General features: G+C 37.8%; 1 pseudogene; it reads left to right on the top strand.

The window, feature by feature from the left end:
* Nucleotides 1–13,134: 13,134 nt before the first annotated feature.
* Nucleotides 13,135–13,972, top strand: LOC102495402 (transmembrane protein 192-like; annotated as a pseudogene).
* Nucleotides 13,973–16,687: the final 2,715 nt, after the last annotated feature.

Below are 16,687 nucleotides of genomic sequence, written 5' to 3'. Positions count from 1 at the left end.
TTCCTTTATAAGTTTGAAATCAAAACCATTATGTCTCCTCCAAACATTGTCTTGTTGGTCGGTAACTTCCATAACCGGAAAAGTCTCATAAGTTACTTTTGGTTTATGGTGGGCTGTTTTTAGGGTTATATTTGTGGGAGTTTTTAATTGTTCCAATTGTAGAATTAACTGAAGGTGTTCTTTTTCTAATTGGACTTGTTCTTTTAACTGTTCAATTTTTTTTTAATAAGTTCTTATTTTGAATTATTGAGGGGTGGCGCTGAAACATTATAAGGCGGCGGCCACTTTTTAAAGGGTGGCCAACTAAGATTGTTACTTTTTGTTGCTTCTGCCTCTAGAACTTCTTCCTTGGAGCTAGTTTGTTCCTCATCAGAATAATTTTTGAATTTGGAAAGGGAGGGGTATAATTTTTTCTTTGGTTCATGTGAAATTTTTAAGGCATTTTATTTTCTTTTTGGTTCTTTGAACTCTTAAGCTTCTCACTTTTCTGTGTATTCTTTGGACTCTTAAACTTCTGACTTTCCTGTGTAATATCCCCGTCACTATCTAAGGATATAAGGTCTATATTTTGGACATTTTTAGACTCTGAGATATCTGAGGGAATGACACTCTTTTCTTTGGGTAGCTCGTTCTGCATAATCTGTTCTCCTTTGGTAACAATGGCAGAAATTTTTGGGTCCTCAGGGTGGGTACTAAGGATTTCATTTACTAGATTCCAATAGGAAAATGCAGTTATGGGGACCTTTTCTGAGCCAAAGGTGGAGTAGTAATCTTTAAGAGTGTCACCTACCCTTTTCCACCTTTTTTCGTTAATGGTTCCTTCTTGAGGAAACCATGGACAAGCCTCCTTCAGGAAATCAAAAAAGGTGAGCAGTTGTTTAACTTTCACTTTCACTCCTCTAGTCTTAAGGGCTTCCTTTAACCCCTGAACAAACAATTTGTGCTGGCTGAGCTCTTGCCCCATTATAGTCTATGCTATAACCTGGATATCGTGAGTGAGTACTCACCGGGACATCGTCTTCTGCGTCCCCTGAAGGTATGCCATGGACTTCCAACCTGCTCCTCTTTGGAGCTTCTTATTCCTCTCCAGAATCTTCGGGAACCTGTTGCTGCTTCTCGAACTCAGGTTCCTGTTCAGGCATCAGAATGTCCTGGCCCACGGGACAATCGAGCAAGGTGCCTGAGTGAGAGAGCGGAGGTCTGGAACCGGCACAGCATCACAACACAGGAGTGACACAGTGTCACAGCTCAAGATGGTATGCAGTCGCTCACTTATTGAGGGCCAGAGAACATTCTTATATACACAGGGTAGGAAGCTGATTGGTCATACAATGAGGGATACAATTCTACAACCACCAATTGGTTGCTGCGTTAAAGGGTAAAGCCAGGAGGTGAGGTAAAAAGGGGATGGGAATTGTCGCTGACCTGACGGAGGACCTACCTGCCTGAATGAGGAAGTCTCAGGAAGAATTGTCTACTCCCAGAAAAAGGATACTTGAAGGTCCTTGTATGAAGGTCATGTCAGCCATTTTGGTGAATGTGGCTTCCTACAAAGCTCCTCCTTAAAAGATCAAAACTTTCGATGCTTAGGGGGGCCAACCAAATAAGAAAATAAATGAAGTGATCCTGGTGGAGGCTGTCAAATAAAAAAAAAAAAAACCCTGCCTTATCTAAAGGAGGCAGTCACTATTTAGCTTCAGTCAAATTATGGCCTTTCAGTTTTATGAGCCAAATGTACTCAGATCATGTAATTTTGCAAGAAAAACTTGAAATCCGAATATGCATAAGAAATTTGCCATATCTTAAGTATTGCTTGGTCAAAGCAATCCCAAAAGTTGCCAGTCTGCAATTTATACACTAGAGTTTTAAGCAGGTATATAACATTGGAATTTCTGGACATTAAAGAAAGCCTGGCTTTTTGTATAAGGAAAGTAAAATGAAAAGGCAAACTTATTAGAAGCTTGTTAGGAAGCGAAGGGTCAAAACAAGAATGATATATAATTTGAAAGTATATATCCAGAATAGAATTTGCATCTGCCAGATAGATGATATTTGTGCTCTAAAACATGTTTTTTTGTTTTGTTTTGTTTTTCATTTCATAATTTAACTTACCAAGAGGTAAACTTATTTTATTTGCTTTATTTACAGGGAGAGTGTATATCAGAGAAATTATTATCTCTCTGTGTACTTTTTTGATTAAAAAATATTAAAGGTTTTTGCCATAGGGGATGTGCACTCACCAAAGAGGAGAAAAATAGAGAATGACAATTCCCCTCCAGAGGAAATGATCATGCCACAATCTCCCACAATCCCTTCTCCTCCATTCTTCTGGGATATTGAACGTGTATGTGTGATTGTCAAACCACCAGGTCTGGAACTCAAACCATGATCAGCCATGTGGGAGTCCAGCACCTTAACCACTATGCCACCTACTGGCTCCCTAAATGTGTACTTATACTGAAGCCCTGAGGACATGGATATTAGTCCTATTTTAGCTGATGAACAAACAGGTTCAGATAAATGAATGAACTACTCCAAGTTAACACAGCAAAACTGGAGTTGAAATCCTGTCTCTTTAGCTCAAGTGTTATGTTCATGCCACTATACCATAATACTGTCTCTCTACTTCTGTTTTATTTTCTCCCATATGCATAAACAGGAGTAGGGAATAATCATGAGATTTCCTTTATGTTCTATAGATATATTCCATAGACAAGACAACACATTTAAGTAGTACAATCAATCACAAGACAACAGTAGAAATTATTTTCTCAGGATAAATTCCTTAAAGTGGATTGTTCAATAAAATTGTCAGCACATTTTTTAAAACTTTTAGCGTTTGTTAGCAAATTGTCTTTCAGATAAGTTGTTCTTACCAAGTAACTTATTTTCTTTTTTTTCTGAATTTTTTTCTTTTTTTCTTTAAATGTATTTATTTACATTCATTCACTGTACATCATTACAGCATACAAAATGAGATTTTCCATCCAGAGTACACTGTATATTGGCTCAATCAAGCACATCAACATACATGTTATCATCAGCAAATAATTTTCCATTTCTTGTTTCCTGTATATTTTGCTTTTTTTTCCCCATTCTTGATTTCCTATCTCTTATCCTCAGCCATCTCTCACTCTCCTTCCACACTGTCTCTGGTATCTATGTTTGCTTTCTATACTGTTTTTCCCCCACATTTTATTGAGTAACTAAAGATCTTAATTAAACTAAATATTTTCATAGTAATCACAGCTGATATACACATTTCCATGAACACAAGTTCAACTTTAGGCATAAGCTTCAGTGAATAGAATGAACATCTTATAAAGTAGCACCTAGCTGGGACTATATATCTCACTGCAGTCATCGAATAGGTATTCTTAATGCAATTTTTTTTTAATTTCACGAAAAAATAGTTTTAGGTTTATTTTTTCCTGAAACATTGTTTTTAACTTAATTTACATTTATTCCCTAAGCATCGTCACAGCATGCAAAATGTGATTTCCCATCCAGAATATACTGCATAGTGGCTTAATCATGCATGTTATTATCAAAAATTTTCCATTTCTAGTTTCTCGTATTTTTTCTTACCCCTATTTCTGACCCTCTGTCCTTTCCCACCCTCTTCTCACACTATCTCTAGTAAATATAGTTGTCTTCAATTCTTTTGCCCCCCACATTGTATTGATCACACAATTTCTTAAATAATCTAACTACTTTCAATAGCAAGTTCACTTGGTACTATTAAGAAAAACAGTTTTAACTTAAATCAAAGAAATGCTAAGGAACTTTGCTTAAAACTTAAAGCCAGGAAACAGGTTAGGATTCTGTTCAAATGGTAGGTATATGAATCTATCCATATCTCAAGACAGGACACAAATTCTTACAACCAGATAACAAAGTATACAAGAAAATCAGCAATGTTTTAGTCAAAAGTCATAAAATTATACTTCACCAATTCATTCTTAAGTACTTTATCTTCTGTTGTGGTTTGATTTTCCTGATTAAATTCTGGGATATAATACTCAACTCCAGTCTTGTCCCTGTGATTAAGTTGTCAATTTTCTTAGTTTTAAAACTCTTATTTCTTTGTGTCTGTATTTAATTTTCCTGATATAGCACTCCCTTAAGAACTCCTCGGAGATCTGGTCTGGTGCTGGTAAATTCTTTCAGGTTTTGTTTATCTGAGAATGATCTTGTCTTTTCTTCCCACATGAAAGATAATCTTGCCGGGTACAGTGTTCTTGGATGAAATTGCTTTTCTCTTAATACTTTCATTATATTTTCACATTCTTTCCTCGCTCACATTGTTTCCGATGAGAGGTCTGCTGTTAGCCTGATGGGATATCCTTTGTAGGTAACTTGATGTTTTTCTCTTGCCAATCTTAGTATCTTGTCTTGGACTGTGGTTTTGGTCAACCTGGTTATAGTGTGTCTTAGAGTAGATGTTCTTGGGTTGATTCTATTTGGCGTCCTTTGTATTTCTTGCGACTGGATCTTTGAGTGCCTCTCTAGGTTTGGAAAGTTTTCTTGCAAGATTTCATATAAAAGCTTACCAATGCCCTATTGTTCTCTTCGCCTTCTGGAATGCCCATTATCCGGACGTTTGAACTTTTGATGGTATCTAGTACTTCTTGTATATTATTTTCAACTTTTTGGGCAATTTTGTCGGTCTTTGTGATGTATTTTTCTAGGCCAGCAATTTTCTCTTCTATGTCTGAGATTCTATTTTCTGTATGATCTAGTCTGCTTTTAATACTTTCAAGGAGATTTTGACTTCCTGTATTATAGCCTTCATCTCTAACAGTTCCATTTGATTCTTTTTCAAAGTGTGTAATTCCTCTTTTAGATCTTGCAAGAATTTCCTCACCTCCTGGAAATCGTCAGCTTCTTTCTCCTTTCTCTTCTGCAGTTCATTGTCTCTCTTCTCTTCCATCTCTGTTAGCTTCACCATTATGAATTCTCTAAATTCTTTATCAGACATGTCCATGATTTCCAATTTACTGCTTGTGAAGGAAGAGGAGTTATTCTTTTCCCTTGGAAGAGAGGTATTTTCTCGCTTTCTCATACTTCTTGTGGTCCTGCGGTGATTTCTAATCATCTGATGGATGGTGTGTTTCTTCCTAAGTCTTGAAGTTCAATCTGAATGTTCAGAAGCAAGCAGAAAGAGGTGATCTGGAATCTCTTTGCCATTCTGTTATAATCGCTTTGTGCAGCAGATTCAGTAGATATTGAGGAATATGTTAACTCTAATACTATATGGGTGTTTAGCTACGGTGCCCTTAGATCCATCTAGAAACCCAGTAAATGGATATTGAGTGGAGAGAGGAGAAAAAAGAAAACAAAAAAAGAGAGAGAGAAACAACAACAACAACAAACAGAAAAACAGAAGGGGAAAAAACTTTAAAAATGTATAATTATTGTTTTTCTTTTAAAAAAAGGCACAAAATAGAAAACCACGTGGTGCGCGAGCACTGCAAAATGACTAGTTCACAGGAGACATGAGGAATCTTCTCCTGAAGGCCTGCCTCTTGCCTCTCCTGCCTGGGTGGGAGGAGCAGAGGGGATTATTAACAAGAAAAAAGGTGGAGCTGAGAGCAAGAGAAAACTTTACCTTTAAAAAAAATTTCAAAAAGGAAAAATTACCAAAAAATGTGAAGACAGAAGCAGGGACAGACAGAGACACAGAGATAGAGATAGAAGGCTAGGAGCTCCCTACTACTCCAGCTTGTTAGCTGGAGGCTGAATTTCAGTAGGAAATCTTCATTTCTCTTTTACCCTGAAGTGACTAGTTTGCAGGAGCCATGAAGAATGTATTCCTCGGACCAGCAGTTAGCATAATGTCTATGTCACTGGACTCCCAAGTAGTCGACCGTGGTTCACGTCCCGGACCCAGTGGCTTAAACTCATGCCGGGTGATTGTGTGTGTGTGTGCCCAAGATCCCGAGAGGAGAATGGAGAAGGGATGTGGCGTGACCATCCCCCTAGGGGGTGATTTCTCACTTTCTATCTCTCTGTCTGTCTCTGGCTGGCTGGCTAGCACATGTGCCCTATAGCAAAAACCTCTCAAAAAAAAAAAAAAAGAATTTACTCCTGAAGTTCTGCCTCTCGCTTCTCCTGCCACTCCAGCTTGTTTGCTGGAGGCTGAATTATCAGAAGAAAATCTTCATTTCTCTTGTACCCTGAACTGACTAGTTCACAGGAGCCATGAAGAATCTTCTCCTCAAGGTCTGCCCCTTGCCTCTCCTGCCCTGAAATGACTAGTTCACAGGAGCCATGATGAATCTTCTCCTGAAGGACTTCCTCTCGTCTCTCCTGCCTCCAAGTAACTTATTTCCAAGCAGAGTATGAAATATCTATTTCCTATAATGATCATAATGATAGTATACTCATATGGTGTTTACTATGAGTGGCATACTGTTTTAAATGTTTAACATATTTGCCAGAAACCATGCTCCAGCTGGGGTGGGTGCACAGGGAGGCGACATGGGTGAACAGGAATCAGACTGAGACCTCATGCCCTTTAGCATGTTCTTAGCCGGCTACAGCCAGAGTAAACTCTGGACTGCAGCCCTGATGGCTAGGAGTCATGCGTATTTATTATAGAAGGAGTTTTACAGGAGGTAGGATGGGTGAGGAGAAATAAGTGAAACATTTTACTCCAAAAGGTAAAGCATTCAAAGTATAGGAACAATAATCATAAAACATGACATCTGTTTTGTTTAGGTATACACAGTCATAATTTTTAGAACGAGGAAGTCCATTTTTCAGATGCATTCTCTTATTAGATCTTGATTACCAGGGAGGGTCTTTGGATGAGAGGGTTTCCAGGAATTTTCAGTCCCAGACCAGCTTGATCACTTTAGTCTCAGATCGGCTTGAGAATTTTGAGCCTCAGGTCAGCTTTTGAGAACTTCAGCTTCAGGCTAGGGTGGTAGCAATTACAAGAGCCTAGAAATAAATCCTGTCTGGTTTAGTAAAGACAAGGTTAGTATAAAGTGAAATACCTATGTTATCTTTGGGGTAGTCTATAGCTAAGAGGGTGAGTCTATATAGGAAAGGAATGTGGTCTTGTGAGTAGTTAAATGACTGACCTAAAGGTTACTGTGTACTTGAGACCCTCTACATGCTGCTTTATATAATGACTGTGGCTTGGGGAATTGCAATCTTCCCTTGTCCTGAGAGTAAGGGTGGCTTATGGTCTTTGGGGTAACAGCACCTCATGGATGAGTCCCTGAGCCCCTCTCGGCTACTGAGCTCGTTCACCCATTAGTAGCTTTAACCTAAACCTTTCTAATGCTTATCTATGTAATCCCCAGTAGGAGAAGTGAATGTAGCATTCTTCATTGACATTTTCCAATAGGGTGGGGTGAGTCGTGATGTCCAGAACCTGTAAAACTGTTGACCTTGCAAACAGTTCTCCCCAGCCGAGTCCTTGCTCTAGGCCTGAGGGGCAGTTTTTTCATACTCAGCTTGTGTTAACTGCATGGTCCCAGAACATATTAATTTATTTTATTCTCAAAACACCCTTTTATTTCACAGATGAAAAATACTGAGGTTAGTAAATTAAGTTACTTACCTAACTAACATCATTCAACCATTAAGTGTAGATAATAAAACAGAATTTGAATCTACACAGTCTGGGTTGACGATAACAAGACCAAATATAATCTGAGCTTTTTAATTTTAGAGAAAAAACTATTTCAATTATTTTAATCTGTATTTCTAAAAAAATTTCTATGAAGCACATGTGCTTGCTCAAGAAAGACAGAGAAAAAGAGAGAGGGAGGAAAAGTGAAAAGGTACCATGACCATGGAGGATGGTGACACCACAATCCTTTCTCCTCCATTTCTCCTTTTGAGATTTCAGGCACACATGCATATGTGTCTGGCATGATTCTGAGTCCAAAGTGTTAGGGATTCCAACTGTAGAGCTAGCCATGAGGGATCCAGCCACCTTAGCAATGATCTCACTGGCTGGCCTAAATTTGTATTCAAAGAAGATAACATTTTTCTTCCCCCCTCCTTCCTACCCTTCCTTCCTTTTTTCTTTATCTGATTTTTTTCTCCTTTTGTAAGATACTAGTTAACAGGCTTCATCTATTTTTCTCTTATAAGGTTCATTTTTTAAAATTTGATTTGTAAGAAGTGTAAGTATTCGCTGGGCGCGTGTGCGTGTGTGCCCTAGATCCTGAGAGGAGAATGGAGGGGAAGGGATTGCGGCGTGACCATCCCCCCTGGGGGATGGTCTTTCTGTCTCTATGTCTCTATGTCTCTTTCTGTCTCTATGTCTCTGTCTGTCTGGTGAGTGCACGCACCCTATAGTGAAAATTTCTCAAAAAGAAAAAGAAGTGTAAGTATATCATAGATGTTCATCATGTGTTATATATGTTGTAATTATTTTTAGAATTCCTTTGACTTTTTAAAATTTTTATTGAGTTCTTTACACAAAATATAAATTTTTATTAATAATGTGTCATTCCATCTATAGTTTTTCATTATTATTTTAAAAGACTACACAAAGGTAGGCATTCTTGAATTTATTATCATGAATTCTGCTGATATTCTTATCACTTATTCGGTTTGCAATATGCTACATATTTATACCTCACTTTAGGTTGCTGTATCTTTTTCTCCCACATTGATCATCCCATAGTCATATTTCTCATTGTCATATTGTCTGAAATTATACATCAGAGTTGTATTAATTTTGTTATCTTTTCTGCTAGGGTCATCCACAACATTAAGAAAAGCATTCACGGGGTGCCAGAAGGTGGAGTAATGGTTAAGACACTGGACTCCCATGTGGTCGACACCCACCAATGTGTCCATGCACCAAATCCTGAGAGAATGGAGGAGAAGGGATTGTGGCATGGCCATCCTCCCTGGGAAGTAAGGTGGGAATTCTCACTTTCCGTTTCTTTGTCTCTGATTGAGAGCACACACTTTATATTAAATATTGCTGAAAAGAAAAGAAAGAAAAGCATTCATGTTATCTATTGATAATTCTTTCTCTTCATTAATTCTTTCAAATTTTTTTTCTCTAATTTCAGTTCTTTATCTTTTTGCAATTATTAGTTGATTGACTTTTATGGAAATGGAACAAAACTTTTTGGAAAAGAAAAAGACTGTTACCATGTCTAGGTTATAAAAATATTTGCTCTAATGTATTTCTGTAAATGTAAAAGGTATATGAAAAAATGGTCAACATCTCTCATTGTAAAGCAAATGCAGATCAAAGCAACAATGAGATACCACCTAAACCCAATCAGAATGACTAAGATTAAAAAAAATAAATAAAAGCAGAAAATGATAAGTGCTGGCAGGGATATGGTGAAAGGGGAACTCTCTTACACTGCTGGAGGGAATGTAAATTCGTCCAGCTACAATATGGACAATTGGAGAACAATTTGGAGATTCCTCAAAAATCTATAAATAGAACTACCATATGATCCAGCAATACCACTCCTTGTTATCTACTCAGAGGACAGAAGAATCCTTAATTAGAAAAGTGCTTGAACATCAATGTTTATTGCAGCACTATTCACAATTGCTAAGACATGGAGCCAACCCAAATGCCCACAAACAGATGAATGGATTGAAAAATTGTGGCACATATACTCTATGGAATACTATTCAGCCATTAAAAAAAAATCCTGGCTTTTGACAGAAAGTGGAAGAATATAGAAGATTTACTGCTGTGTGAAGCAAGCCAGGCTATGAAGGAGAGACATTGTATGTCCCCACTTAATATATACCGAGTGTCCGCACTCTATGACTGAAACTGATTGACTAAATGATATAGAAACACAGTAAATGGATGTAAATACCAAATATAGTGTGTGTGAAAGAGAAAGGTCTGAGGAAGGACATTTAGAAGAAAAAACGAGGCAAAGCATTAATGGGACAAAGAAATGTGGTATTATCTGTTGAAGATATTTTATGGTTTTATCAAGTGCACTAGTGAGAAATATTCACATGTTGAAATATTCACTTTGAAAAGCTAAATAATGTGATTGAATTTATAAAATAGAATAAAATACAAAATGTAAATGAAAAAATAAAATTAAGTAAACATTAAAAAATAAAAACAAAAACAAAAAAGTTAATAATTTTGTATTTCATCAAAAATTTATTTTTGTATTTAACAAGAAAATTTGTTGATGACACTCCTTCCACCTTTCCAACCTCTTACAAGTCTATTATTTTTCGCAGGACCAGCAGTTAGCGTAATGGCTATGTCGCTGGATTCCCACATAGTCAACCGCGGTTCGAGTCCCGGACCCAGTGGCTTAAACTCACGCCAGGCACGTATATGTGAGTGCCCAAGATCCCGAGAGGAGAATGGAGGAGAAGGGATTGCGGTGTGGCCATCCCCCCGGGGGTGATTTCTCGCTTTCTGTCTCTCTGTCTCTCTCTGTCTGTCTGGCGAGCGCACGCACCCTATAGCAAAAACCTCTCCAAAAAAAAAAAAAAAGAAAAAGAAAAGAAGTCTATTATTTTTCTCACGTCATCCTTGTGACTTCAGTAGAATTTTGTAAACAGAAAGGGTGAAACAAATGCCGCCTTGGACAGAAAAGCTGAATTTTCACATAAGCTAATTATTTAATTTCTTATTCATTTGCTGATATGTTTCCTATGTAGCCTATAGAGGTTTTCTATTTCTTCTGGAATATATTTTGGCCATGTATATATGAATACATGAAAGTAATATATTCATTAGTTTTTCACTGCTTTTAGGAAGATTTATACAAAATATTTCCTAGAAATTAAAAAAATATACTCTTGAACATCCCCTTCTTCCCCGTACCCTCTACAATTGAATTTCTCTGTGTCCTGACCACAGTGCAGAGCCAGACACAGTGGGACAAAGTGATGAAGCTAAAGAGAGATTGTGGCTCACCTCCCCCTCCTAGTGGCTTTTGGAATACCTGGTGTCCTTTGAGTTTCATATTTTACTGGCCCACGTGATGCACTGTGGTTCCTTCAGTTAGATCTTCCAGCTCAGTCTCAGGTACACCTGGAACTGAGATTTTGGGGAGGAACCAACCACCTCAAGTTGGCCACATACACTCTTCTCTGATAGGAACACAAAGTCCTCTCTGAAGCATACACCTGACAAGTAGAGCTCTTCTTCCTTCCTCGCACTACAGAATCAACTTGAAAAAATTAAGATGAAATGTAAAATCAAAGATTACCAAAAACTGTGGTGAGCACTGCATATGGGAGCCATCTTGAGCTATCCACCATCTTGAAACCATTAGGCTTCACTTCCTCACTGAGCAAACCATTTCTCAGAAATCATGTGACCAACCGTTCTCCCCGAAAGTGGTTGGGTTTCTAGGCAAAGGGAGAGATCCACCCACATCAATGATTGGTTCATGCTGTTGTATCTCATTTGCATTTCGGGCAACCAATTGGTCCCCACCAGCTGTATATAACTCGCCATATTTCCTGAATAAACGGAAGTAGACAGAAGAAGACGACTTGACCAGCACCTCATAGTGTGTATGTGCGTGTTTTTGTCCCATCTCTCACTCCCTCCCCCAAGGAACCTGTTCCACAGTCCCACAGGCCGGGACAAAAAAACCAGTGCAGAGACACAAATAAACTATGAAAAATCAAGACAATATCCTTTCCTTAAGGGAAAAGAGCAACTCCTCATCATACAAAGAAGCGTAATAGAACATACAGAAATGTAAAAAAAAGAATTCAGAATGTTCATAGTGACAAAACTAAATGAGATGCAAGAGAAAAAATAAATGAACTCGGGAACCAGCAGTTAGCGTAATGGCTATGTCGCTGGACTCCCACGTAGTCGACCGCGGTTCGTGTCCCGGACCCGGTGGCTTAAAACTCACACCGGGCGCATGTGCGTGTGTGCCCAAGATCCCGAGAGGAGAATGGAGGAGAAGGGATTGCGGCGTGACCATCCCCCCGGGGGGTGATTTCTCGCTTTCTGTCTCTATGTCTCTCTCTGTCTGTCTGGTGAGCGCATGCGCCCTACAGTGAAAATCTCTCCAAAAAAAAAAAAAAAGAACTCTGGGAGATGAGACAGTTCTTCCAAAATTTGAGGAGGAGATAGACACCATAAAAAAAATAATCAAACAGGACTGTTAGACATGAAGGCAAAAATTACAAAAAAAAAAATCAATACAACCCTCCAATGCATTAATACCAGATTAGATCATGCAGAAGATTGAAATTCAGATTTAGAAGACAAGACCTTCGACTTAGAGAAAAGCACCAAAAGGAATTTAAAAATAACCACACTCCCCCAAAATGAGGATAGCATACAGGAAATACCAGATACTATAAATACCCAAACATCTGAATAATTGATATCCCAGAAGGTGAAGAATCTAATAAGGGCATTGATAATCTATTCCATAAAATACTTGAAGAAAACTTTCCGAACAGAAAAACATTAAAACACCCAGACCCAAGAAATACAGACGACCCCAAATAGAATCAACCTAAGAACTTTTCCATAGCATATGATAGCCAGATAAGTCAAAATCACAGACAAACACAAAATTCTAAAAATGGCAAGAGAGAAATGTAACCTGTTGGAAAAAACACCTCTCAACAACAAAAAAAAAAAAACAAAGCAAGCAGGGGGGAATGAAAAAAGGTACTCAGAGTGCTAACAGAAAAACATTTTCAAACAAGAATACTATACTGAGCAAGATTGTCCTACAAATGGGAAGGAAAAATAAAAAACATTTTCAGATTAAAAAAAAAGAAAAAACTGAAAGAATTTGCCAACAATAGACCAGTTCTTTAAGAAGTACTGAAAGGAGTACTATACCAGGGAAACTAAAGAGAGACAAAGAGAAATGAAAGAGCATAAGAAAATAGCAAACCAAATGTCAGGGATAAGACCACAAATTTCGATAATAGCACTGAATGCTAATAGATTAATTTTTCCAGTCAAGAGACACAGACTGGCTGAATAGATTTAAAAAATAATTAACAAAAACAAGAAACAGAAATCTGGTAAGCGTGCAGGTAGAGAAGCCTAGCTGACTGGGGCTTTGACTTCTGGCTGGGGAAATGGCTGTGGGGGTCAGGATAGAGGACAATGCTGTGGAACATGACTGTGAGTCAAGGGATACAAAGTAGTAGATATGCAGTATGAACAGGTCTAGGGAGCTAATGTGCAACCCGAGTACTATATGGTTCCTTGGATATCAACACAGGATTATCAGTGACCTGCTCATGGATGTCCAGCTCCTTCTGTATCATTCTCTACAAGTTTGTTTCAGACCCAGGTTCCATCCTCTACCTATGGTTATCATTACAAACCTCCTTTTCTTTATAAATGTTGTGTTTGTTATTTTGGCATTTTTAACAGATGTGCTTTGTTTTTACCCTAATCCAAATGAGGACAAGTGCCCAGGAAACTATACTAACCCACTGAAGGTTGAAACAGTCATAGTCCTTGGAAAAGTCATTTTGTGTATTTTGCATTTACTTCTTAAACACTTCATCCAGTAAAGTAAGAAACCAATACTCTAGCATGATCTACTGCTCCTAGAAGCATTTTAAGAGCTTTGCATTTATGGCATACTCCATAGGTAACACAGGGCTCCTTCTTGTCCTGTACATAAAGCACTCCTTCCCCAAACCTGCCAGACTGTACCTCAACCTCTTTCTGGCCATCCTGGCCCTGGAACTGATCCGTTCCTAGATGTGTCTGTGCATTTACACAGTGAAAATTAAAAAATGCAATAGAGCCAAACCATAGCCTGATGTCTTTGAAGAAGAACAAGGCTATGCTAACCCTACCAATATTCCCTAAGAGACTGGATTCAGGACTATTTCAAACCTTGGAGAAATTGTTGAAAAGCAAGTAGACATAATATTGTACCTAAAGCCACACAATGCATTGTTGAGTAAGTGATTATTGGCACTCATGTTCTCAGACCTAGACCCTCTTGCAAAACCCAGAAAATACCTCACTCCCAAGTGAAAAGAATAACTCCTCTTGGGACCAGCAGTTAGTGTAATGGCTATGTCACTGGACTCCCATGTAGCTGACCACGGTTCAAGTCCCGGACCCAGTGGCTTAAACTCATGCCAGACACATGTGCATGCATGCCCAAGATCCCAAGAAGAGAATGGAGGAGAAAGGATTGCGGCATGGCCATCACCCCTGGGGGGCAATTCCTCTCTTTATGTCTCTCTACCTCTCTCTGTCTTTCTGGTGAGTGCAAATGCCCTATAGCAAAAAACTCTCAAAAACACCAAAAAAAAAAAAGAATAATTCCTCTTTATCAACAGACAGTACAATGGAACTCATGGAAATGTCTGATAAAGAATTTAGAGTATTCATAGTGACAAACTAACAGAGATGGTAGAGAAGAGAAACAATGAATACCAGGAGAAAAAAGCCAATGACTTTCAGGTAAGAAAGTTCTTGCGAGAGTTGAAAGGGGAAATGCACACCATAAAAATGAATCAAATGGTTAAATGTGATTCAATGTAATGTAAACAAGATTATGATAATAAATTTTTAGAATGCAAAAATATCATCTTATGAAGTATTATTTTAGTAAAAATCAATATTAAAGTTATATTTTGTATTTGTCAGTTTCTTTCTTATTTTGACCTCTTCTCCTTATGGTGAATTCCAAATAACCCTACTTATTGACTTTAATAAGAAGCAGAAGGAGATGGAACAGCCTTATGCCAAGGCAAAGACTGGGAGAGAAGCCTGTAATTGATCACAGTTGCATTCCTAGAAAGAACACATTTGCAATTTAACTTGGCCTCTGGAACATGAGAAATGAAAAGGATAAACAACTCACTGATGTACATTTACATTGAAAAAAAAGTTTGTATTTCCCATGTAGAGAACTGTGGGAGATAAATATTTATAATCTGAAAATAAATCTGTAGGTCTCAATCATTTGTCCAGTTAGAGATGAGTAAAATTGTACATAAAACAGAAAGTTTGGAAGAAATTAAAAAAAGAACATTCTTACACTTCGTTAGTTCTTGTAAAATCTACTATTGTACTGTGCATATAAAAATAAGTCCTTTGAAAAGGAAAAACAAAACAAAATTAGAAAGAGATGTTCAAAAGTGAAGACATAGTAAAGTCAGTGGTTTGGTGATTTATAGGCTTTACAAAGTTCTTGATTTTGAAATTCTTTCCAAAGACTCAGCTACCTGTAACATTTTGGAATATTTCTCTATTATTAAGTTTTATACAATCAGTAATGGTTATAACAAATTTATAAATTGAAACCTGTGGAGACAAAGCTATCTGTAATAATTGATGAATTTGTACTTAAAAAAAATTAACTGGAACTGTTGGAGATGAAGGCTATAATACATGATGTCAAAACCTCCTTAGAAAGTATTAAAAGCGTACTAGATCATACAGCATATTTAACCTCAAATGTAGAAGACAGAATCACTGGACTAGTAAAATCCACCATGAAGACTGAGAAAAAATAGCCCCCCAAAATGAGAATAATATATGAGAAATACTAGATACCATTAAATGTACAAATATCTGGGTAATCAGTATCCTAGAAGGTGAAGAGACTAAGGGTATTGACAATCTATTCCATGAAATCCTAGAAGAAAACTTCCCAAACCTAGAGAGCCATTCAAAGATCCAGACCCAAGAAATACAAAGGACCTCAAATAGAATCAACCCAAGAAGATATTCTACAAGACACATTATAGCCAGAATGACCAAAACCACAGAAAAAAACAAGACACTCAGACTGGCAAGAGAGAAATGTCAAGTTACCTACAAAGGATATCCCATCAGACTAACATCAGACCTCTCATCGGAAACAATGTGAGCAAGGAAAGAATGGGAAAAATATATTCAAAATGTTGAGTGAAAAACAAATTCAATCAAGAATACTATACCCAGCAAGATTATCCTTCATGTGGGAAAAGGAGACAAGAACATTCTCAGATAAACAAAACCTGAAAGAATTTACCAACACCAGGCTAACTCTACAAGAAGTCCTGAAGGGAGTGCTATCTCTGGAAAACTAAAGTCAGAGACACAGAAATAAGAGTTCTAAAACAACTAAGCAAATGGCTGGCTTAATATTAGGGACAAATCCAGAGCTGAACGTTATCTTCCAGGACTAAAACAGAAGATAAAGTACATAAGTTTGAACTGGTGAAATAGAATTTTATGACTTTTGACTACAACATTAATGACCTTCTATTCTTTGTTTTACACTGTTAAAGAGTTTTTGTCTTCTCTTGAGTTGTGGACAGGTCCTTGTTCCTACTTTTTGAAGAGAATCCTAACCTGTTTCCTGGCTTTAAGTATTAAGCAAAGTTTGCTTACCATTTTTTATTTTGATTTATTAAAGCTAAAACTCTCTTTCTTGAAATTAAAAAAAATGTATTTAAAAAATACCTATTTAGGGACCAGCAGTTAGCGTAATGGCTATGTCGCTGGACTCCCATGTAGTCGACCGCGGTTTGCGTCCCGGACCTGGTGGCATAAAACTCACACCGGGTGCGTATGCATGCGTGCCCAAGATCCCGAGAGGAGAATGGATGTGAAGGGATTGCAGCGTGACCATCCCCCCGGGGGGTGATTTCTCGCTTTCTGTCTCTATGTCTCTCTCTGTCTGTCTGGCAAGCACACATGCCCTATGGTGAAAACCTCTCCAAAGGAAAAAAAAAAAAGAAAAAAAAATAC

The sequence above is a fragment of the Tupaia chinensis genome, unplaced genomic scaffold, assembly GCF_000334495.1.
Source record: "Tupaia chinensis unplaced genomic scaffold, TupChi_1.0 Scaffold140338_1, whole genome shotgun sequence".
NCBI classification, from domain to species: Eukaryota; Metazoa; Chordata; class Mammalia; order Scandentia; family Tupaiidae; genus Tupaia; species Tupaia belangeri.
The sequence above is the reverse complement of the archived record's forward strand: the minus strand, read 5'-3'. Positions and strand labels throughout refer to the sequence as shown.